The 23,786-nt window shown below is 42.4% G+C and overlaps 1 protein-coding gene across 2 annotated transcripts in view; it reads left to right on the forward strand.

Annotated features, from left to right (window-relative positions):
- Positions 1 to 23,786, forward strand: part of LOC139407090 (SLIT-ROBO Rho GTPase-activating protein 1-like) — a 142,344-nt gene that overhangs the window by 891 nt on the left and 117,667 nt on the right. The gene's annotated exons all lie outside the window — the stretch shown is intronic.

Here is a 23,786-nt window from a genome sequence, read left to right on the forward strand (position 1 = left end):
AAACATGAAAAACACATGTTTGGCTCTTCTATTCTAGCCATTACAATGAGCCCATCCTCCTATAGCTCCTCCCACCAGCCTCCACTGATTAACACGCGATCTTGGGGGTGGGGGGGCTGCTGCTGTTCATGACGCTGTTCCTGCTACTGCCACCACACCCTTTAATCCATTTTAATTGTCTCTTGTGTTCATTAAATGGATCACATTTTCTTTGCAACTTTGGGTAGAAATCCAATAACTTTGGCTTATTATGAAAATGAATTATGTGGTCAAGCCAGTCCTCCATGAAAGCAATTTCGTTTGTCCTTCTCAACCAAACTCTCCTTGAATAGTCCAACAAATGGCAGCTCTCTGAGATGGCTATTGGTATGGTGCAGTTCCCATATGAAGACTTTTCCTACAAGTCCCAAACTTTTGAATGAGAAATTAGCTAGTGACTAAAATGTGACAACCCTAATAAAATAATACAATTATAAACCATTGCATAGCACTCAAATGGTTTTCAAAAAAATGGTTTAAAAAGACACCTCTATATGTAGTGTGAACAGTGACATTTACCATTCAGCCCATTACAAAACACTATACAGTGTTTGTTTGGGACTTTTACCATCGAAGACCATTAGAGACCATACCATTGAAACCATTAGAATTGCTGTTGCCTAATGGTTCACTTGTTCAACAGGAATGTTCTAACTAATCCAGATCCAGACCTTGAAGGCAATAAACCAAACACAGGGGCGCTGTTTTCTGGACACAAATTAAGCCTAAGAGCAGGACAAACAATGCCATGAAGTCCAAAAGTTATGGGTGGAGCTAGAAAGTTGTCATTCAGAAGTATTACAATGTAAATGAACTTTTAATCAGTATGTCTGTATATTTCAAGGCATGGCATATGAGGGTGCAGTGAGATACCCGGTGGGTTGGACGATATTTTTCTTGTCAATCATCTTGGGGAAAAAAAACTATACATAACTGGAAATCAACAAATCCTCCATCCTTAACCTAATGGGAAGGTCAAATGCTTTATCTTAATGTTGAATGTGCGTGGGTGACTGAGAGAATTAAAATGGTGTAGTTTGAGGCCATGTGGGGAAGAGTGATGCGAGCGCTGGAGATGGGTGTGAGCAGGTGTGTCTGGGCAGGTGTTATGTCATTGATGTTTGTGTGCATCTGTATGCTGTTGTTTGTATATATGTTTTTGTGTTGTTTAAAAAATGTAATCTTACAAAAAAAGACAAACTGAATTGCTTTCCAAGAGGACTGGTTTGAATTGTGAGGATGACCACACCATTTATTTTCATCATGAGCAAAAGTTATTGGCTTTCTACCCAAAGCTGCAAAGAAGATGTTGTGATCCATTTAATAAACACAAGAATCCAGCTTGTGGATATAAGGGTGTGGTGGCAGTAGCAGGAACAGCGGCATCTATTGGGTAAAACTTTGTTCTTAATCACTAATTTATGGTAAATAATGCAAGTGACTTCAATGGCCATTTTATCTGAACAGGGGAAAACATCACCACATTCACAGGTGCCGGGGCGGCAGGGTAGCCTAGTGGTTCAAGCGTTGGACTAGTAACCGGAAGGTTGCTAGTTCAAATCCCCGAGCTGTTGTTCTGTTGTTCTGCCCCTGAACAGTTAACCCACTGTTCCTAGGCCGTCATTGAAAATAATTTGTTCTTAACTGACTTGCCTAGTTAAATAAAGGTAAAAAACAAACAAAAAAGATGAAGAAGCAATACTCCAAGCAGCAGCTACTACTTGTTAGACATAGAGAACTGATACTGTATATTGGTTGTTGGATTGGTGTGGTGTGTGTGTGTGTGTGTGTGGGATTCATGGATTCCTCATGTCTTACTCATTGTTATGAAAGATTATGGTGCAAATTGGATGTATAATCTTCAGAAAATATAGAGTATAGATACTCTATATTTTCTGAAGATTATATTTAAAAATATATATATATATTTTACCTTTTATTTAACTAGGCAAGTCGGTTAAGAACAATCTTATTTTCAATGACGGTCTAGGAACAGTGCCTTGTTCAGGGGCAGAACAACATTTGTTTTTACCTTGTCAGCTCGCGGATTCGATCTTGCAACCTTTCGGTTACTAGTCCAACACTCTAACCACTACTTATAAAATACATTGGCCAATTTGGGTTCAATAAATTAGCTTAATTTCTCAGTGATTAAATTATATTTAAACAAAATAATGTTTCAGGAATGCTGATCAGTTTCTGCAGGTAGAAACAGATTTCAGAACAATCTGAGATGGTGAGTGTCAACCCTCTTGTACTGTTTCAGGTGGAATTACTCGTATAGCTTAGTTAACTCACTAAAGCTTTTGTCAAGCTTCAGTCACTGATGAGAGATCAAAAAGATGTTTGGGCCACGTAAAAATAATTGAACAAACTGTTCTATTCTGGTTTAGTATCCAATATTATATACAAGTCTGGCTGAATATTGAGCGAGAGATTGAAACCTATTTAGGTAGATTGAAAGATTAGCATTTGTCAGTCTGTGTTCCCTTTTATCCTCACTGTTCTCAAATGCTCTATCCCCTATTTTGGGTTCACTTGTTTTGCCTTCCATCATCGGTCACTGTCTGCAACACAGGTCAGTAAAAGTAGTCTAGCCCAAATCTTATTTCAGGCGTGTCCTAATCCTTCTCAACCGAAGGTACTGATTTAAATAGCTCCACTTTGGCTTGGAGTGTTCTTGCCTCCTCAACCTAGCCTGGATCTAAAAATAACAAACACTAGCAACAAAACCTGGTGTTTATACAGGTGCTTCTCTTGATACTTAGCTTGCTGACGTTTATGTGTATTTTCCAACTTCTTCAGTCTCCTCCAAGCCCCCTGCAAACAGACAGAAGGCTTTTTTTCCAGACCAAAGTGCACAGGAAAGAGGCAGTTGCACCTGCTCTGTGGTAACCATGAGGACTTGGCCCCCAGCCAAGGAACTGCTGTTCTCCAGAGCTGTTAGGAGCTCTGAAATGCCACCTATTCACATCTCCATAGCAAACCTTCAATCCAGAGAGAGGGCTGGTGATGGTGGGGGTCATGTCACTTGAGGAATTACCAGATTGTGTATGCGTGTGAGAAGCTATCATTTGCGAGGAATGTGTGCAGCACCTTCGCCTGTGATGACTAAGGCCCTTCAGCCTGTAATAGAAGGGTGATGCACAGTCATAAGGGACACTGGGTGCGAGACCTTCTGTTTGTAATGCAAAGGGGTAATGATACACGGCTGATTCAACTGAGAAAAACTAGCATTCCTCATGGGGAACGGAGGTCTGAGTAGAGCACACAGACAGACAACGTGTTACTCTATGGCCAATCAGCCTTGATCTGGCTGTTGGTTTTACATAATATGTCAAACTACTCAATGTAGTTTGCCACATATTACGTTTTGAGAAAGATTGAGTTTACCCCATGATTCGGTTAAGGGGAGTGTTCCAAGATGGCATTGTCCTATTATTTGCATACCTTGTTGTCTGCTTTGCATTGTAAATCTCTAACTTCTGTTTACTCAGTGTGAGAAGTGTCTGTTCAAGATTATTTACCTTAGATGTGTTCTACATTCATCCTATATAGCCACCCAGTTTTTCATCAGTACTGGTAGGAAGCATGGACTAATATGATTTCAGCGACATTTGGAAACAAGGGAGTGGACGTGATATCTCCCTTACACATTGGCTATAGACCAGTCTGTGTGATATAAGTTTGAATGAGTGGCTATACTTAGAAAAACAATTCCATCTTAATATGTTAAGGTAGATTGCCACCAGTCTCTACTTCCAGCATCTTGATTTGTATACAAATTCCTTGGCTCTTTTATTCACCATAATCCTGACCCTTTCCAGGAAAGGTGTTTCAATTGTTCATACTCAGCTAAAGCTGTCACTATCATTTTGTTTAAAAAAAAATTGGGTACATTTTTTACAGGAATTTACTAGATTCAAGGGCTGGGACGATACCAGTACTCGTTAGTATCACGGCAAGTAAACCACACAAAGCGGATTTAACTCCTTTAGGAAGCAATTATGTCGTCATTCAGCGCAACATTTATTTATTTCCCAAGCAATAGTACACAATATTTTACATATAGCAGGTTTTTGATGGACCAAAAAGAGAAAATATCACTATACTGGTATCATCCCAGTCCTGCTATGCTCCAACTGGCTCAAAATGAAGACATTTGGTGTTACTGAAATCAAGGACATGAGTTATACTTGTAAAATAGGCTACTTACTAAAAACAACGTTCTCCATTCACTGTAAATAGTAGGTTGTGAAATCCTTATGGCATCCCAGTTTTGTAGCAGCTTTGATAGGGAGTCTCTAAGAGTTTAGATATGTAAGTTAGCTTGGGATTGCCCTAATATTAACGGAATTGCGCGGCGACATCATCGATTCTTCACTTAAAAATGTATGTCAAACCATACAACTCTAATGCACGAGGACTGTTTTTACCGGTTTACATTGAACATTTTACAAACATTCTACTGGAAGTACTGTACAGATGCAGAGTTTGGTAACAGAATTTCAGTTAAATCTCCCTCAGTTTGTGACCACATTTTCCAAGAACTCTGTTAAATATCTGCTCCACATTAAAATTCAACATGTCTGCAGAAAGAATGGGGTGTCAGCTATGACACCTTGAGTTTGAAAAAAATCTATTTAGGTTATTGAACTACAGTAGGTGAAGTGGATTTACACCCGGTAACAGCATTTTCATCGTGGTTCCCTGATCTGTACTACATACATGCATAATATTGGATATTAATGTTGTTCTCTTCATGGTGACGTATCCTAAATGGGTACACAAAGGTTGAAATATGCAATATCCTCCTTTTTGAATATTTGGGTTTTCTACATACTGGCTAATTTTAACGAGCTCCGCCACCAATCAAGACCACATTTGGTTGGTCCGGTCTAGACCAAATCTGAACCAATCACACATTTGGACATCATAGTACAGCAAGGTAGAGTACAGAACAGTATAGCACAGTACATTAGTGTACTGAACTCTACTGTACTGAAAAACGCTACTTTTTACTGTACTCTACTGTGCTCTACTGTACTGTGCTGTCCAAACATGTGAAACATAGATGTCGATGATGGTTCAGATTTGGTCCAATAACGGATGTCTATGTTTGGGCAGAATTAAGGCGGATCCGGACATCTGTGAACATTGAAAGCAAGCCTGGTCCGGACTGGACCAAAGAATGACATCTGTGGACGTTTAAATCAAGGCCAGGGCCAACTGACCTAATTTCAACTACTTTTCAACGTTCTTGGATGTTCAGTGGGTGAGGATGTTGCTTACAGTAAATATAAAGAGGGGGCTCATGGGTAGGTGTCAGTAAGAGCTAGGAGAGGTGACATTAACCTCTCTAGGATATGTGGCCCACCTGACCAACATCCAGTGAGATTGCAGAGTGCCAAATTCAAATACAGAAATACTCATAATAATTCAGAAAAGATACAACTATTTCACATAGGTTTAAAGATTAACTTCTTGTGAATCCAACCACTGTCAGATTTCAAAAATGCTTTACGGCGAAAGCATACCTTATGATTATTTGAGAACATAGCCCAGCAGACAAACCATTACAACAGTAACCAGCCAAGTAGAAGAGTTACACAAGTCAGAAATAGAGAATTAATCACTTACCTTTGATGGTCTTCACATGTTTGCACTCAGAAGACATTCATTTATTCAATAAATGTTCCTTTTGTTCAATAGTCTCTTTACATCCAAAAACCTCAGTTTTGTTTGCGCATTTTCTTCAGTAGTCCACAGGCTCAAACGCAGTCACAACAGGCAGACAAAAAAATCCAAGTAGTATCTGTAAAGTTTGTAGAAACATTTCAAACGATGTTCATAATCAATCCTCAGGTTGGTTTTAGCCCAAATAATCTATAAAATGTAATCCGGACAATAACGTCGTCAATATAAAAGGTAAACAAGAAAGGCACTATCTTGGTCGCGCGCATAAAAAAGTGTCAGGGTCCACTCATTCAGACTCCTCTTACTCCCTCATGTTTCAGAATATAAGCCTGAAACAATTTCTAAAGACAGTTGACATCTAGTAGAAGGCATAGGAACTGCCATTTGAGTCCTAAGTCAATGGATACTGTAATGGCATTGAATAGAGAACTACACACAAAAAAAATTATACTTCCTGAATGGATTTTTCTCAGGTTTTCACCTACCAAATCAGTTTTGTTATACTCACTATTTTAACAATTTTGGAAATTTTAGTGTTTTCTATCCAAATCTACCAATTATATGCATATCCTATCTTCTGGGCCTGAGTAGAAGGCAGTTTAATTTGGGTACGCTTTTCATCCAAAATTCAAAATGCTGCCCCCTACCCTAGAGAAGTTAATTGGAGAGGAGAGGGGGAGAGTCAAGACTGTTTTCACATCTTGCTTTGACCACCAGACAGAAAGAGAAAGAAAATAGTATTGAGCTGAACATAACAGTATGCCAGTGGAAGGGAGGACCGTAGTAGGTGACCCAACTGTGTTTTGTGACTACTTTGATTTCCCATTGCAACCAATTCCATTACTGATTTTTTAGGAATTCTGTTACCGGTTAGGTAACAGGATTTTGCGTTTTAAACACTTATTAATTTTGTTTCTGAATTATTATCAGTAAAAACACTGTAACTAATTGATAGGCCTACCTTGTTACTTCTGTTAGCTTTCATTATTCTCCCTCGTGAGGGAGAGAAATGAGAAAATATCTTTAAGATATGTGGGTTTTTGGTAACGGAGTTACAAGGCAATGTTTCTGAAACTTACAGAAGGCAGACATTTTTTTTCTGAAACTAAATATGTGTTGATATTAGTTTGCAGGGGTATTGACTTCAAAATGGTGTTTTGATGTATTTCTAATACCTTTAAGACTTTTTCTGGTAGACCCCTTTCAATCTGTTTGACAATATATCATATCCTTTGCTTATTCCTAATGTTTAGGATGGAACATTGTTGAAATATGTATATACAGTCTGTCTTAAGTTTGAAACTGTATAGACTCTTCTCTTTCATTGGACACCCAATTTGACATGCTTCTATGAACTTCACATGTTGGTGCTCATGGGTCCTTTTACATGCAAATTACCATTAGCCAAAGCCTATTTCTGAAGCCGGAGGCGACTTTTGTACAGACATTGATTCCTCAAGGAGCAGAACAACAAGCAACCACGAAGAAAAGGAGAGTCTGTTTGATGTGCTACTTTCCAGCCTCATGTATTATTATTTTTAGTTTTTACATGAGTATTGGTCTTTTATCCGACTAGTAGTCAAACATTGTCCACCTGACAGATATGCCTGACATCAACCCCAGTGATTCTACTTTGCAAAGAAATATAAAGCATTTCCCACTCTCTACTGACAACTTCTGAGAGCTTCATGGAGAAAAGCTAAGAGTGATTATTATTATTAAGTCAATAGTTTATCCTCTTATTTAATCCTCTGGAGTTCTTTGCTGTCTGGCTTTGGCAGTCTCTCTTGACAGGCTGGCAGTGTTTTCAATCAAGGCCTAATCTGTCATTCAACTGACATTCATTTCTTAAGCATCTTCCAGGAACAGTTTGGAAAAAAAATTATTCCCCACCAAATAATATGTTAAAGGAAATTATTAATTGGTTATATTACTGGGAAGTCTGCAACTCGGAAATTAACATCCAGGTTTTAAACTTCATCCATGTGTTCTATTCACTGATTTAGACTTATACATCATGTTTTATCATGATACATTGGATAGCTCATTCTTTAAGCCAGGTGAGGGGTTTGTGTGAAATGGGACTACATGTCGTTCTGAATCGAGGACGACAACCTTCCCCTGTCTGTTTTCTCTTGACCCCAGAGGACCCTCTTGTTGGTTTCATGTCTGGCGACGGCATTGCCGTCTGTGGACCCGGGTCGTGACTCTGTCGGCCAGTCCCCACGAGCTGCTGGCAGTGGTCCTGTCCTAAACCATCATGAAGGGTGCCCCATGTGGTCTGCCCCACAGCTTTTGAAATGCGATGCTCGCCCCTCTGCATTGCCGATAAGAATGGCTGGGAGTGTTCATATATTTGCAAGGCAATGGGTGGGGGCACACATCATAGCCCATGTTGTTCTAGTTATGTTTTAATAGAATGGATTTGTATTGGGGTAAAGGATGTTCATGTTGTTTAGCTTGACTACATACAGTAGATTAATATTTTGTTTACTTGAGCAAAAACTGTCGTGAGTATACTGGAACAAAATAGATGGTGTACATGATTTAATAGCTCATAACTAAACATAAGTGGACTTCTAGTTCTATGAGTAATCAAAACAAGCCCTGCGCTGCCAGTACTGTGATTGGCTGGTGGGTGAGGCACAGAGACGGTAGTCTATGTGAATCCAAATGTGTGGTGGTACTCCAGAGAGCCGTGTACACTAAAGCTGCCTGCTCTTTATTTTGACATGATTCCCAGCTGTACCTGTGGCTCATCGTGCAGCTATGCTGACACCACCATTTTGGATTGCTAAAACATTGAGACCTTCTCTTTACAGGTCATTACCAAATAGTCCTATAGAGGGAAGACTCACGAACAAGAGCAGCTCTTAGAAAGTTTGCTCAGAATGTTGAACATGTGGGGCGTTTTCTGCTGTCTGTCTCGCTGCTCGGCATACTAGTTTCCTAAAGTCTTGACTCTTGTCAAGGATATCCTGTTTTTCATTACTTTTGTTTACTGTCCATATCAAATAACAAAAAAATACACTATCAGGACTTTTTTCAAATGGCCAATCTGGATGGACTTCCTAGTTAACAGCTGTTTCCTACAGTATGCAATGGACTCAATGTCCTCTACAGAGATGTTGATGACACTAAGAGATCCCAATCCACATCACGTGTCGGCTTTCCTATGGTCACACAGCCGATTTTTATGGCGGTGCCTCGGAGCATGTAATACCAGGACTTTGATTAGCAATATAGTCAAACTGTTCCCAGGAGGATGCTGGCTGACACCAGTGAGCAGTTTATGGGCAGGCAGCTGTTTTTTCTCAGCATCTTCATTCTGGAACAGACTAAAAGGTGTCATCATGTGCCAGGTTATGAGCCACATTCAAACTCTGTGGTCTGTGTGATTGCATTCGGGTTGAGGTGGCAGACAATGGTGCGAGATTAAACGGTTTGTGCAAGGTCATGCTCTGTTGACGCTATGAAAGAAGTCTGTCTCACAATGGCTGTGCCTTGTTGTCACCGTTCATCCTCTCTTGGTAAACATCCATAAAAGGTGTGTGAAGTGTGAGTTAAGCTGAAGCCGGCTGTCAGCGTCACCGCCTTATTTGGGGTGGCATCTCATCTCGTTAACTCTCGGGTCGCATGGCTCCGTGCTGCTGACTCCTGGGCGTAGCTAATTATACTGGAGATGTGTTAATGAACACAGTTCCCCCATGCTATGCAGGGGTGAATGGCGACATCATTTTATTTAACCTTTTATTTAACTAGGCAAGTCAGTTAAGAACAAATTCTTTTTTTACAATGACGCCCTACCCCCGCCAAACCCGGACGATGCTGGGCCAATTGTGCGCCGCCCTATGGGACTCCCAATCACGGCCGGATGTGATACAGCCTGGATTCAAACCAGGGACTGTAGTGGTGCCTCTTGCACTGAGATGCAGTGCCTTAGACCTCTGCGCCACTCTGGAGCCGGAAATACAGTCATAAAATGCAAGTTCCTCTATTCTCAAAATGTGAAACGATTGATGAACGCCGTTGTTATATATTCTCTTGGACTTGATTCGTACTATACAGACGTCGCCTCGTTAACTTTCCATGCAGGCCAATGCATGAATCTTAAATCGGATCCAAATCGCTACATATTCCTCGCTACATAGTCCTCTGTGTCAGCTGAGATTCTAACAGAGTAACAGGGAATCTGTTAACAGAGCTCAGCCCCTGCTCCTGTTAAGCTCACTAATTCCCCAGGGCACAGGGGTGTTTAATAAAGATTGGGCTTCAGAGAAGCTAATGGGATTCAGACACTTTCTACAGAACGTTGTCTTTAACAGCACCACACACATCCATTCACACACACATACCATCTGTTTTCCACAACCCCCTCCACTTTGTGCCGAGGTTTGCCGCCTTGCGAATACGCCTTTCTGTCTTCACCCCTGATGGTATGGCGATGGGTGTTGGTGTGGGCGGTAGGTGATTGACAGCATCATCTGTGTGCAATCACCCTTGTTGCTATTTAATAAACTCAACTGAGCACAAACACAAGGGCCACCCCTGCTGTGCTTTTCACTCAGGCCACAAAAGCCATTGGGACAACAGTGCAGCCCCATCCCATGCCAGGCCCCATCCCATGTCAGGCCCCATCCCATGCCAGACACTAAGGGCTCAGACACACCAATAGCGTTTACTGGCTGAGAGTACTTAGCACCTCTGAACATAATTTGCGCACCTACTTTACATGTAGAATCATGTGAAAAATGCCTGCTGTCAGATGTCTACAGCGGGTGGTCCCTAAAACACAGCGAGTTGAACGATCGGCATACAAACCCCCCCCCAGTCTCTGTCTGCTTGTGGTGTTAGTCACAGAGTGGGATCTCTGGGTGGGACAGGACCTGACTGAAGAGCCGGTAATGAGCTGGGTGGGGAATCAGGATAGAGCTGCGTAGAGCTGCACTGCATCAGTGCTGATATGAGATATGCGGTGTTAATGAAATTGGACCACACTGTGGATCGAGGCTGCTGGGATTTCACCCAACCTGCCTGGCAGCCAATCCATTCCTTTGAACCTCCTGAGAGGACCAACGGATGGACAGACACACCCCTAGACTGTGCATTGTGCGAGGCTGCTGCCTGCCACTCAGTAGGGCTGAGTTGGGTATCAATCTTTGGGAAGGATCAGCAAAATGGACATATTTGGACCTCTTCACTTTTTCCACATTTTGTTACGTTACAGCCTTATTTTAAAATTAATTCAATTTTTTTTTTCTCATCAATCTACACACAATACCCCCATAATGGCAAAGCAAAAAAAAAAACATTTTTGGCTGGGTGGCCAGCTCTAGGAAGAGTCTTGGTGGTTCCAAACTTCTTCCATTTAAGAATGATGGAGGCCACTGTGTCCTTGGGGACCTTAAATAATGCAGAAATATTTTGTTACCCTTCCTCAGATCTGTGTCTTGACACAATCCTGTCTCAGAGCTCTATGGACAATTCCTTCCACCTCATGGCTTGGTTTTTGCTCTGATCTGCACTGTGAACATGTGTGTGCCTTTCCAGGTACGGCAGGGTAGCCTAGTGGTTAGAGCGTTTGACTAGTAACCGAGCTGACAAGGTACAAATCTGTCATTCTGCCCCTGAACAGGCAGTTAACCCACTAGGCTGTCATTGAAAATAAAATAAAAAACATTCTTAACTGACTTGCCTAGTTAAATAAAGTAAAAAATTAATAAAAATATGTCCAATCAATTGAACCCCAGGCGGAATCTAATCAAGTTGTAGAAACATCTCAAAGATGATCAATGGAAACAGGATGCACCTGAGCTCCAATTTCGAGTCTCATATTAAAGGGTCTGAATACTTATGTAAATAAGGTGTTTCTATTTTTGTATTAATACATTTGCAAAATGGGGGGGGGGGCGCATGTGACAATACATCTACACTGAGTATACAGAATATTAAGAACCAGGTGAAGGCTATGATCCCTTCTTGATGTCACTTGTTAAATCCACTTCAATCAGTGTAGATGAAGGGGAGGAGACAGGATTGTGTACGTGTGCCATTCAGAGGGTGAATGGGCAAGACGGGGGAAAGAAGTGCTGTTGAACAAAGTATATTCGTAGGTGCCAGGTGCACCGGTTTGTCTCAAGAACTGCATTCCACAGGGATGCTGGCCCATGTTGACTCCAATGCTTCCCACAGTTGTGTCAAGTTGCAACCTTAAAGGTCCTCAATGATGTCATCATTGCCCTTGATTCTAAGCATTGTTGTGCTGCTACTTTTGTAGACTTGGCCAAAGCTTTTGATACGGTAGACCTTTTCATTATTGTGGGCCAACAATAAAGAGTATTGGTGTCTTTGGCCTAGTTTGCTAACTACCTCGAGTGCAGTGTATAAAGTCAGAACATCTGCTGTCTCAGCCACTGCCTGTCACCAAGGGAGTACCCCAAGGCTCGATCCTAGGCCTATTTTGTACACTCAGAGTGTGTGTGTCTATATGTGTTCAGACTAGGAATCAGACAGGGTTCAGGTCATCACCTCTCAGTTTCACGGTTGACAAGTCGTTTTAATGTGTGTGCATGTTTAGCCAACTCCTCTGGTGTGTGGGGGTAAGCTGTTGATGCATTTTGCAGTGGAGGGATCTCTTAAGACAAGTGTAAACATCCTAGAAGGCAGGCTGAGTCAGTGCCGCCCCCCCCCCCCCCCCTATTTCCACGATTTTCTTAAACAATGTGACATCTGCCACTTCACTTCCTCCTTTCTATTTTTAAAGCCATTTGTCCACAAGCTGTTGCTGCTAGGCTCAGGTACATGGCTTGTCCTGTAACAACCCCCTGGGAAGAAGCTAACACGTCCTCAACAAATCCCCTCACAAGTCTCCACTTCTTCCCTTTTAAGAAGCCACAACATTTTCAGGCCTTAGACTTACTTCCTGGACACTGATTTATCCTAGTCCTGGGCTAAGAAGCTATTTCAATGTAGAATCTCTATTGAATATCTCTTAGTCCGGGATTAGTCTTAGTCTTTGTCTAGGAAACTGCCCCTAGATGCAGAAGATCACGAGATGCATTGCTGGTACTGTAAGTGCATACGGTAACGTGATGACCCCGTACTGAAACGACTTCATTACCAAGACATGTAAACTATTGAGTCAGGAAGTCATCTCATCCATTATTGATGCGTTCAGAGAAGAGACTCTCTTAAGTGGATGTGTCACAGCGATGATATGATTAGGCCCTCTTGTTGGCATATGGGGTTGGCTCAGCCCCAAATTGGAGAAACGAATGTCCTTCTCTCCACTTCAATGTCTGACCAAACCTGGTGGCCGATCTTTTATGATGATATTTTCTCGTGGATATCATCGCTGTTTGGCTGAACTTTGTCCTTACAGTCATTTGTTACTGTACAGTGTTATCTATGGCATTATGTGAGACTCATTTTGTGTGGCTTTAGGTCTGTTCTCTCTTCCACTGCATAGATACATCCCAAAGCTAAGCTCTGGTTTTGGGTGTTCCCAAGCAGCATGGCCTCCCTGGCTGAATCCCAATTTGTTTTTATTAATTTATTTTATTTAACCTTTATTTAACTAGGGAAGTCAGTTAAAGAACATTCTTATTTACAATGACGGCCTACCCTGGCCAAACCCGCCCTATGGGACTCCCAATTACGGCCGGATGTGACACAGCTTGGATTCGAACCAGGGACTGTGGTGACGTCTCTTGCACTGAGATGCAGTGCCTTAGACCGCTGCGCCACTCGAGCCCAGTGGCACCATATTCCCTATATAGTGCCCAGGCCAAAAGCACTGCACTACATAATGAATATGGTGCTATCTTGGACGCAGCCCATCTCTGCTATTCCTACTTCCCATTGCTCAAACCGTCTCGCTACGTGGTTCAACAGCTAATTTAATGGAATTTGAAACAATCCAATGTTTGGCAGAGACAGCGATGGAGCAGTCTTTATTGTGCTGACAAGCCATGCCTCCCTCCTTCATAAAATAGGCGGTCAGTCATATTTCCTGGAATTGACAAAGACCGCTGGGTAACAATAGATTTGTTTAGTTGTTAAACAGTTTATTTTTAGTTTTACAGTATGTGATTTTTCCACCTCATGGTGAACTTAGTTAGTGGTTGTAGTGCTAATGTTCTTTGGGATTAGCATATAAATGCTCCTCTTCATGTCTGAAGTAGTTGAAACAATCACCCATCTTAATATTCTAGTGATGCTAGTTAATTGTTGCTGCCATTTACTAGTGTTTCTGGATAGGGAGGTACTGTCACCAGTTCTCCTGTGTGTGTCTGTGTGGTTATACCAAGACGCTCCATTTTATTTATTTTCACAGCGGTTAGAATAGTTTTTGTCACCTGGATGGAGTGAAAGACAATGGACAACACACAGGTTGCATTTGCTCTTTGTTCTGATGGAGAGAAGATTCATCTGCTGATCTTTTGACCCACATCCCCCTTTCTTCTACCTTGACCTCTTGACCTGCCAAATAAATAGCCAAAGGCCACCCCTTCGGCCAGGCAGCCTCAAACAGATGTCCAGGACCACAATGAGGGGGAGACAAGAGGGGGAAGCTGCTCTTTTTAAAACACCACGCTCAATAAAATGTCAGCCAAAGACCTTGTCTCCATTGTATCCTCTAAGTCTGATTTGAATTAGAGCTGGGAGGCAAAATAAGCTACCCTCTGTCCTTATGTAAAAATTCAATGCCGTTTCACCATTGTGGACACCCTTAATGTCTCCACTGGCTTATGTGGCCACTGCCACCTTTTTCATTAACTCTGTCCCCAATCTGGGAGAAGTAGTGCCGGGAAGAGGGAAGAGTAGTTTCCCTTGGTCTTCCATGGCTTATCACCCACACAATAAAGGGACTTTTGTAGGAAGCATGAGACTGAGGAGAGGGCCGAGGCCTGTCTGGAGGAGGGCTTGGCTGTCTGATCCGAGAGCTCCAGGCTGGTCTTGTGAGCAGCGGGCAGGCCTGAACTCCCCTGGAACCTCCCTGGAGGAGGAAACTGGAGATATGGGTTCGGTTCCAGACAAGGATGTTCTTTTTGAGAAGAAAGGCCCATTCAGGAGATCTGTGCGCCATGTTCCTCATTGTGTGCCTGCCGCCAGCGGTCCACACATGGAGAAGTGGTTAGAAAGACACGGTCCTCCTTTGGTCTTCACTGAGTTTAAAGAAAAACCTCTGTCTGTCCTTGGCTCTGCCTGCAGTCTATTTTAGGGTTTCTTGGAGAGAATTTGTCCTCTGTCTGAAATTGGGTCCCTATGAGAACTACAGAAGAGGTTAGCATTATGACCCCTTTGGCTTTCCTCAAATGTCTAAGGTCATTGGGCATAAATGTGCTTAGATGTCAATGTAATGACCCCTCTGGCTCTCCATACATGTGTTATGTTTGTTAGTGGCTGCACTATTCAGACTTTTCCAGAATGGATGCACCATATCTCTTAAGGGATGCCCAACCTGAAAGCTTGGTTTCTACTGTATCACCCGGTAGGCTAGGGGATACAGACAAGAACAAAAAATATCTGTAAAAGATCCCTACTGAGTCACCACCTCTGCTGCAGGAAATGCTGAGTTAGACAGGCACCCACACATTTTTCTCTCGCTCAAATCGATTGCTTTATTGGCATGAAATACAATGTGTAGATATTGCCAAAGCAGTATAGTGGTACAGCATTTCAGGAAATACAGTGCAATGTGATAATGAAATACAGTTCATTTCTCTCACGCACACACTTGAGAATACACACACGCGCATACCCACACAGTCTGTGCTAGAGTCATCTTGTTCACCAGTCGTGCATCTTGAAAGCGTAGAGGCCTGACGGGTCAAGTGAAGGGGCCTTGAAAAATGAGCAGACTTAGCAAAGAGAAACATGACAACCCCCCCCCATTTAATCTCCTTTGTCCACTTCCTGACCCCCTGCTGTCCCCCCTCTGTCCAGAGCACACTGACCCCCCCCCCCTGATCCTCGGCCCCTGCTCCTCCTGTCCCATATGGCTGCCTTACTGGTGGGTGTAGTGTGGAGCCTCCGGCCCCGACAGATATGGCTGCAATGCGGTTATGATTTTGTTTTGTTTTTGTCATCCACATTTTTGAGGGGGGGTTGTTTTAGTTTTGTGGGTTAGAATGAAATGGAGCATAGTGCAAGTCTCTGTAGGCCTAGGCAACTCATTTTTATAATGGTTGAGTCTGGAGGGGCACTAGCAGTACGCATGCAGCAATCCAAAGTTAGTCTATTGAGCTCAGGTTGGTCTAGAAATAGACCGTCTGCCTGACACTGTTTTGTTCAGTTCTTTTAGTCATGAGTCACTGACCCAAGTAGAGCAAATACACTTTTAGCCAAAGTGGACACCCATGAAGAATGGAAAAGGGCTATTGTGTTTTCAAAGTCTTTGAATCATAGGCTATAATATTGCTCATTATAATGCTACATTTTAAGCATGATTCTAATAACACAATCAGTTGTGTAATCAAAATGATGGCTTGGGGATTTACATCAAATATATGCAATATATCAGGATGTGGAGGATGTCTGAAAGCACTTTATTCTCACCGACACCAAAGACATTTGTATCCATGTTTTGGTGAAAATTGTTTCCTGGCTGTATGGACATACTGAATAAATACTGGGAAGTTGCGTGTGTGAGTCCTGAGATAGACGCCTGACTTGAATATCTTACTTTTTAATCAGGCCGCGTGTGTGTGCGTGGAGGAAGCTGCGGTCTTCCCTGGGGTGCTGTGATTTGTTCTGTTTAACGACGTGTCACAGGAGAGGTGATGTATGGTCACCTGGACGTGTGGCGTAGCCATGAGGGGAGTGGAGAGGTCTGAGGCTTCAGACACATACATGTAGACACCCGCAGTGCATAGGAGAGAGCTGACCCACAGAGAAAGGCCTAGACAGACCTGCTCTCTATAGTGGGGAGAAACAAAGGGCTGGCTCTGAAATCTGATATCCTCCCTTCCTCCTCTCTTTCACTCATACACGATGTGGGCAGATGCCTTGTGGTTCTCTACTGCTGTGGCCCAAATATTCATAAATGGCTTCTTCTCTTTATCATATCCTGCATGACTTATGATCCGGCTTACTGTTAAGCGCTTTGGGGCAACTGTTGATTCTACTCAAATGCCTGGATATGTCAACGCAATAATGTGAATAGCCAAAACTAGCATTCGGTTTCACCTATAGGCCTACTGAGTAATCAAAGGAAAAAGGACGAGAAACTTAACAGTTTGAGTATTGAAACACGGGATTGAAGACCCAGAGAGAGAAGGCAGTCTTATGCTTTATTGATTTCAAATAATCTTTTGACTCAATTTGTCAAGAGGGTCTTCTATACAAATTGATGGAAAGTGGGGATGGGGGAAACGTATAACATTAGAAAATCCATGTATACAAACAACAGGTGTGTGGTTAAAATGGTCAAAAAACACACTTCTTTCCACTGGGCTGTGGGGTGAGACAGGGATGCAGCTTAAGCCCCACCCTCTTCAACGTATATATCAACGAATTGGCGAAGGCACTAGAACAGTCTGCAGCACCCAGCCTCACCTTACTAGACTCTGAAGTCAAATGTCTGTTTGCTGACAATCTGGTGCTTCTGTCCCCAACCAAGGAGGTCCTACAGCAGCACATAGATATTCTGCACTATATGTACCTCTGCCTAAACATCAGCGCCACAGGTAAAATTCACAGCTTTGTGGAAGATCTTAGCGACAAGGCAAGAAGGGCCTTCTACGCCATCAAAAGGAACATAAAATTCAATTTACAATTTAGGATCTGGCTAAAAATACTTAAATTAGTTGTAGAACCCATTGCACTTTATGGTTGTGAGGTGTGGGGTCAAATTGAGACTGCATGCAGAATTCTGCAAAAATATCCTCTGTATACAACGTATAACACAAAATAATTCATGCAAAGCAGAATTAGGCAAAAACCCGCTAATTATCAAAATCCAAAAAAGAGCTGTTAAATTCTACAACCACCTAAAAGGAAGCGATTCCCAAACCTTCATAACAAAGCCATCACCTACAGCAAGATGAACCTGGAGAAGAGTCCCCTAAGCAAGCTCGTCCTGGAGCTCTGTTCACAAATAGACCCCACAGAGCCCCAGGACAGCAACACAATTAGACCCAAACAAATATGAGAAAATAAAAAGATCATTCTTTCCAATGTGTCAAGTATTTAACAAAAAAACTGAGCAAACTAGAATGCTTTTTGGCCCTAAACAGAGAGTACACAGTGGCAGAATACCTAACCACTGTGACTGACCCAAAATCAATGAAAGCTTTGGCTATGTACAGACTCCGTGAGCATAGCCTTGCTATTGAGAAAGCCGCCTGGCTCTCGAGAAGACCGGCTATGTACACACTGCCCACACAATGAGGTGGGAACTGAGCTGCACTTCCTAACCTCCTGCCAAATGTATGACCATATTAGAGACACATTTCCTTCAGATCACAAAGAATTCGAAAACAAATCCAATTTTGATGAACTCTCATGTCTATTGGTTGAAATACCACAGTGTGCAATCACAGCAGCAAGACCTGTTGCCACAAGAAAAGGGCAACAGTGAGTGTTATGTTTACTGTTCATTTTTTTGTTTATTTCACTTGCTTTAGCAAAGTAAACCTATATTTCTCATGCCAATAAAGCCCATTGAATTGGGACATTTGCTTTGAAAAAGAGGGCAGGACCGGTGTGCTGAACAGCCCCTAAGGGCCAGTCACAGGAGGGGACAACAGGATGTGACCCTCTGTCACTACCTCCATATTGTTTTCCGCTGTAATTACCTGGGAACGTGGGCTTTGAGGAGTCCTCCTCAGATCTGGCCCCAGATTAATGCTCTGCGATTGGGGGGGGGGGGTGTGATCTCATTAGCCTCCCATGGCCTCTGGTGCCCTGTGGGAACAGGGTATTTCTTATTTGTACACTTTCTCATTCTCTATGGCTTAGCTTTCACTACAGATGCCCGCTGAAAAATCAATACAGGCTGGGAGACTGAGGGGGGGGGGAGTGAGACTGAGCTAGCCGCAGGCTGCAAGGTGGGGTTGGGGCCCTCCTAAAATGGTTGAAACCTGAGTGAAGGGGAAAGCAATATCATGTGGACCAAACCTATAAAGACTTGAGTCACAGTTTGACTTTGAGGAGCAAAAATTTAAACTACACAGATTATTTTTTTAAATTGTATTTATTTTTTTAACAGGAGTTAGGGCCCAGATTCCTGTTACCTAATTTGAACAAGCATAGCAAAGCATTGATAGATCGATTTACCTCCATGGCAAGAGTGACTACAGTGGAGGTTTTGCTAAAGGCAGTGACCCTCTACAGCGTTGTCACTCTCCTCAGCGCCCACTCAGGTGTAAACATGTAATTAACCTACCTCTTCCCTAAACCGCCCAACCCCTCCATTGTCAGGTACGGGATCCTCCCACACCCCCGCCTCGTCTCCAAGCCCAATGTCATTCTGCCATCACTCAATAGATTTGGGTATGAGGGATGTGTGAGGAAATGTTTATCCATGATGCCGCAGGGTAAAACCACAAATGCAACCAATCACCATCAGCTTTCTTCAAACGGGATATCTTCGTGCCCAAATAGCGATAGCATGTCATCGCCGGTATTGTTGCCACAATGTTTTTGAGCCCTGGGAATGTGAAGTCCTCCTGATTTTTAATAGTGCTGCACTCTTTGGTTTGTTTTTAGTTTGGTGAGGTGGAGTTCTCGTACTTAGTATATTGTCAGTATAGACTTGTGTTGCACCAGTCTGGGTGGGGGCCGCTGAGGCTGCTGCAGCCTGCATGCGTAATGATGGGAGGGTGTGTACATCACTCTCTCCCTCTCTCTGCAGGGTCAGAATGCTGACGAATCCCAACAGCCTGAGTCATTAGCAGATAGGCCTGAAAACCAGCCATTAAAAAGACATGTGCATCTCTGGTCAGAAACTCTCTAAAGTGTGCGCCTATCTGCATAATTATGTCTCTTTTCAGTTGGGATTAGGCTGTCGCTTTGAAGACGGGCTCTTGGCAAAACGTCATGAACACATGCTCCACAAGTGTCTGAAGTGTTGACGGTAATAAGCGGAATTGTGGAAGTGTTGTGCGCCTACAATGGTTTTCGGCAAGAAGGAAGTGATGCAATTGAATTGGGCATTGCCTGATGCGTTCGGACATCCTACGTTGCCTCATTCTCCAGTTTCATACCATATTTTAATTTACCTTTTACTATCACCATCCACAAACTGATCTCGAGTCAGTGAGGTAACAGTTCAACCCCATTGTGGAGAGTCATCCTTTGTAGGATATATCCTTCTCTCTAGGTTCCTGTGACAGCATGTTGCTATTAAGGATGGGGGTTTGAAATCATTTCACTATTCGAATAGTAGCATGAATGTTTGTCAGATATCCGGATATTCTAAATACGTGTGTTATTTTTTTAAACGTCCGTTTGTAACCTGAGCATTGCTGCGCGAGGGAGAGAGGCTGGTGTTCTATTGCTGAAGCTGCGGAGGGACCAGTTTGTATGAGATAGAATTGTGCAGACTGAGTGAGAGAGCAAGAAGCCAACGCACCACGACTACAGCCAAGTCTAGCTAACTTGTAGCAGCCATAATGTTATTTATCATTCCATGTAACAGTGCCGGTCTTGACTGGAGTAGCCTAATCTAGCCAGATATAGCTCATTTGAGGCTACATGCTATGCTTTCTCCCCAACTACATTCAGATAAAATAACAGCCTAACTGTTGGTTGCATGTTGTAGCCTACTCCTCATTTCGCTAACTTTTATTTCATAATTATATTCCATGTTGCATTGCATTGGTGGACTCTCACTCCACTTGCTACACATTGAGCCTCTGCCGCTTTGATTGGCCATCATAAACAACAAGCGTGAAGGCTACCGGTTGTCTACCGGTCTTTTTAAACGTTTGTTTTATTAACTTAATTTGAAATGTCATGGTATATCTTGTATGTAACAATGTCACATGGGTATTTTAATGTAGAAAAAGCCTTTTGTGTTAAAATAGGACTAATTGTTTTTCTCTTGCAAAAGTAAATACTCAGAATATTCAAATATCCGAACGGACGTTAGTATTCGAATACTTGTGTAATAACCGTACACGACCCTACTTGCTATGTATTGCGATATCCCACCCCCGATCGCTGACCCGTAAGCCCCAGCCAGAGCCTGTCTTCATTCTGCTGACCCGCTGTGTCTCGGGGCCTTGGCTCAGACCCATTCTCACATTCTCCTTGTGACTGACCAGCTGTCCAGATATACCTTGCTCTGCTGCCTCTACTTTGTCCTCTATTGTAGGGAGTTGTGGTCATTGGCTGTGCTTAGAAGGGAGTTCGTTTGATGGTGACAATAGCTATTTACCGATTTCTGCACTACATCCGTGCAAGCCAATGCATGCTAGCAGCATGAAATAAGAACGTACTACTGTACTAATGGCAGTACAATATGAAGATGTGAAGAAACTGCTTCTCCAATAATGTTAATAATGATGTTGGCTAGCATACTCGTGAGCAGAAACACGTCATTGGGTCAAACCGTTGTGTCGCGCTGAACTGCGCATGTGCAGGCCGTTAAATGAAAGGCTCTCCTTTGGTTATTGGTTGTTTTTGACAAAAATGAAAATGTGTCACTTTCACAAGGTTGTAGTAATGGCAGGTTCAGCTACTTAAGACATTAGCTCCAATCTAGGTTTGCCTTTAACAACCTAAGGACACATTTTTCACTTCTCCCATTGGCTTGTCAAACCCGGTCTGGTCTGTCGAGTGCTTTGTGACGAGTTCCCAGAAGTACCGTGGTTATGGGTTAACTTGTCAATTCTCCCTGTGGGAATTCCAGGAAGGAATGGAACCGTTGGTCTCTCGATTTTCTGACTTGTTGGCTTGCATGGATATAGCACAATAATGAACAAGGCTATTACACATAGCACAAAGGAATAACTGAGGAAACCAGATATGAGATTGGTCTGAGACTCATTGTATAAGGGTGGCATCCTAAGGTGTTTCTGTGGTGAAACAGGTCCTGGCTGCCGACACACTCTTCCAAGCCTCTGAATAGAGATGCTGCTGCTTCACGTTCTTTGCAGTCAAGATGTTTACACGGGGCTAAAGCATCCATCTACAAGTGGATTATCTCAGCTGTCACAACTCCAGGCACGAGGCGGGAAAAGATGGCTGCTCTTCCTCAGAAGAGCTCACTGGCTGTTAAGACTGTCAAGAGAACCGTCTTCACGCAGTACAAACGTCGGAGGGCTGTCTGGCTGCAGTGAAGATGCTCTACGCTGTTGAAGTTTATGTTTTTGTCCACTTGCCTGTGGCTGGTGTTTTTCCTGGGGATGGTTGGGGATAGATGAACTGAGCAGGGTGATGAGCACTTTGAGAGCATGAGGATCTCTTTCTGCCTCGGCTCTCGGGATAGTAAATGTGTTTATCTGCTGCCTGTCTAGTTAGAGAGACTGCAGACCGTTAGTAAGTCTGTCTAGATGCTCATGCTGTTGTTCTGAGATGAGCAGTGAGCATCCCTAAACAGTTTTATGTTACAGCCTATGATATGGAGTTATTACATTTATAGTGCACTCCAGTGATTAAACTTTTTAAACAATGTGGTTATCAGGGTCATTTCTTTCATACTCAAGTGCTCACCACCATCGAGCTGAAGGCCTAAGAGCGTGTCCTGTTTAGTCTTAATACCGTAACTTACTTATGCCTATATTTCAATATATAGGCTACTGAATCAATCAATCATTAATTTGTTCATGACATCACACAGTGTAGTAGACATTCATGCTTTGAAATGCAATCCAGCATTAAAATAACAAAATGAGCTTTGAAAAAAATTAGCTTTGAAAAACTATCCTAAACAATACATAAACCGCAATTCACCACAATTCACAAATGTATGTTTTGGGTCACTTAAAAATGTCTTTGTTTTTTAAATAAAATCTATTTTTTTTCTCCATTTAAAGTAACATCAAATTGATCAGAAATACAGTGTAGACATTGCTAATGTTAAGGCCTCTGTATCTCAAACTAGACACTAATGTACTTGTCCTCTTGCTCAGTTGTGCACCGGGACCTCCCACTCTTTCTATTCTGGTTAGAGCCAGTGTGCGCTGTTCTGTGAAAGGAGTAATACACAGCGTTGTACGGGATCTTCAGTTTCTTAGCAATTTCCCGCATGGAATAGCATTCATTTCTCAGAACAAGAATAGACTAATGAGTTTCAGAAGAAAGGTCTTTGTTTCTGGCCATTTTGAGCTTGTAATCGAACCCACAAATGCTGATGCTCCAGATACTCAACTAGTTTAAAGAAAGACAGTTTTATTGCTTCTTTAATCAGAACAACAGTATTCAGCTGTGCTAACATAATTGTAAAAGGGTTTTCTAATGATCAATTAGCTTTTTTAAAATGATACACTTGAATTAGCTAACACAACGTGCCATTGGAACACAGGCCTGATGGTTGCTGATAATGGGCCTCTGTACGCCTATGTAGATATCCCATAAAAAATCTGCCGTTCCCAGCTACACTAGTCATTTACAACATTAACAATGTCTACACTGTATTTCTGATCAATTTGATGTTATTTTAATGGATTTTTTGTTGTTGCTTTGCTTCCAAAAACAAGGACATTCCTAAGTGACCCCAAACTTTTTGAACGGTAGTGTGTGTATATATAATTTTTTCCAGTCAGAAACAAGAAACTAAATGGCTGAAATTGTTACCGCGTCAGCACGGACAGTGCAATAAACATTTGCTGTGCTGTGGTGCCTTTTCTTTGCAGTAGGGAGGAGAGCGAGACAATGTGTGCCAGTCACACAGGCACTCGCTGTCTTTTTTTAAGTGTGACCATCGGGCTCTTTCTTGAGTCATGTGTGTGTGTGTGTGTCTTAATCATTTAATCAAACAGTGGGCTTAAAGCATCAGACAAGCTCAGTGCATATGTAGTTGATTTTATTCAAACACTGTCTATATGGAAAATAAGTTTAAACATTTCGACCAGTCCATTGGTCTAAAGAACAGGATGACT

Source organism: Oncorhynchus clarkii, chromosome 1, assembly GCF_045791955.1.
Source record: "Oncorhynchus clarkii lewisi isolate Uvic-CL-2024 chromosome 1, UVic_Ocla_1.0, whole genome shotgun sequence".
NCBI classification, from domain to species: Eukaryota; Metazoa; Chordata; class Actinopteri; order Salmoniformes; family Salmonidae; genus Oncorhynchus; species Oncorhynchus clarkii.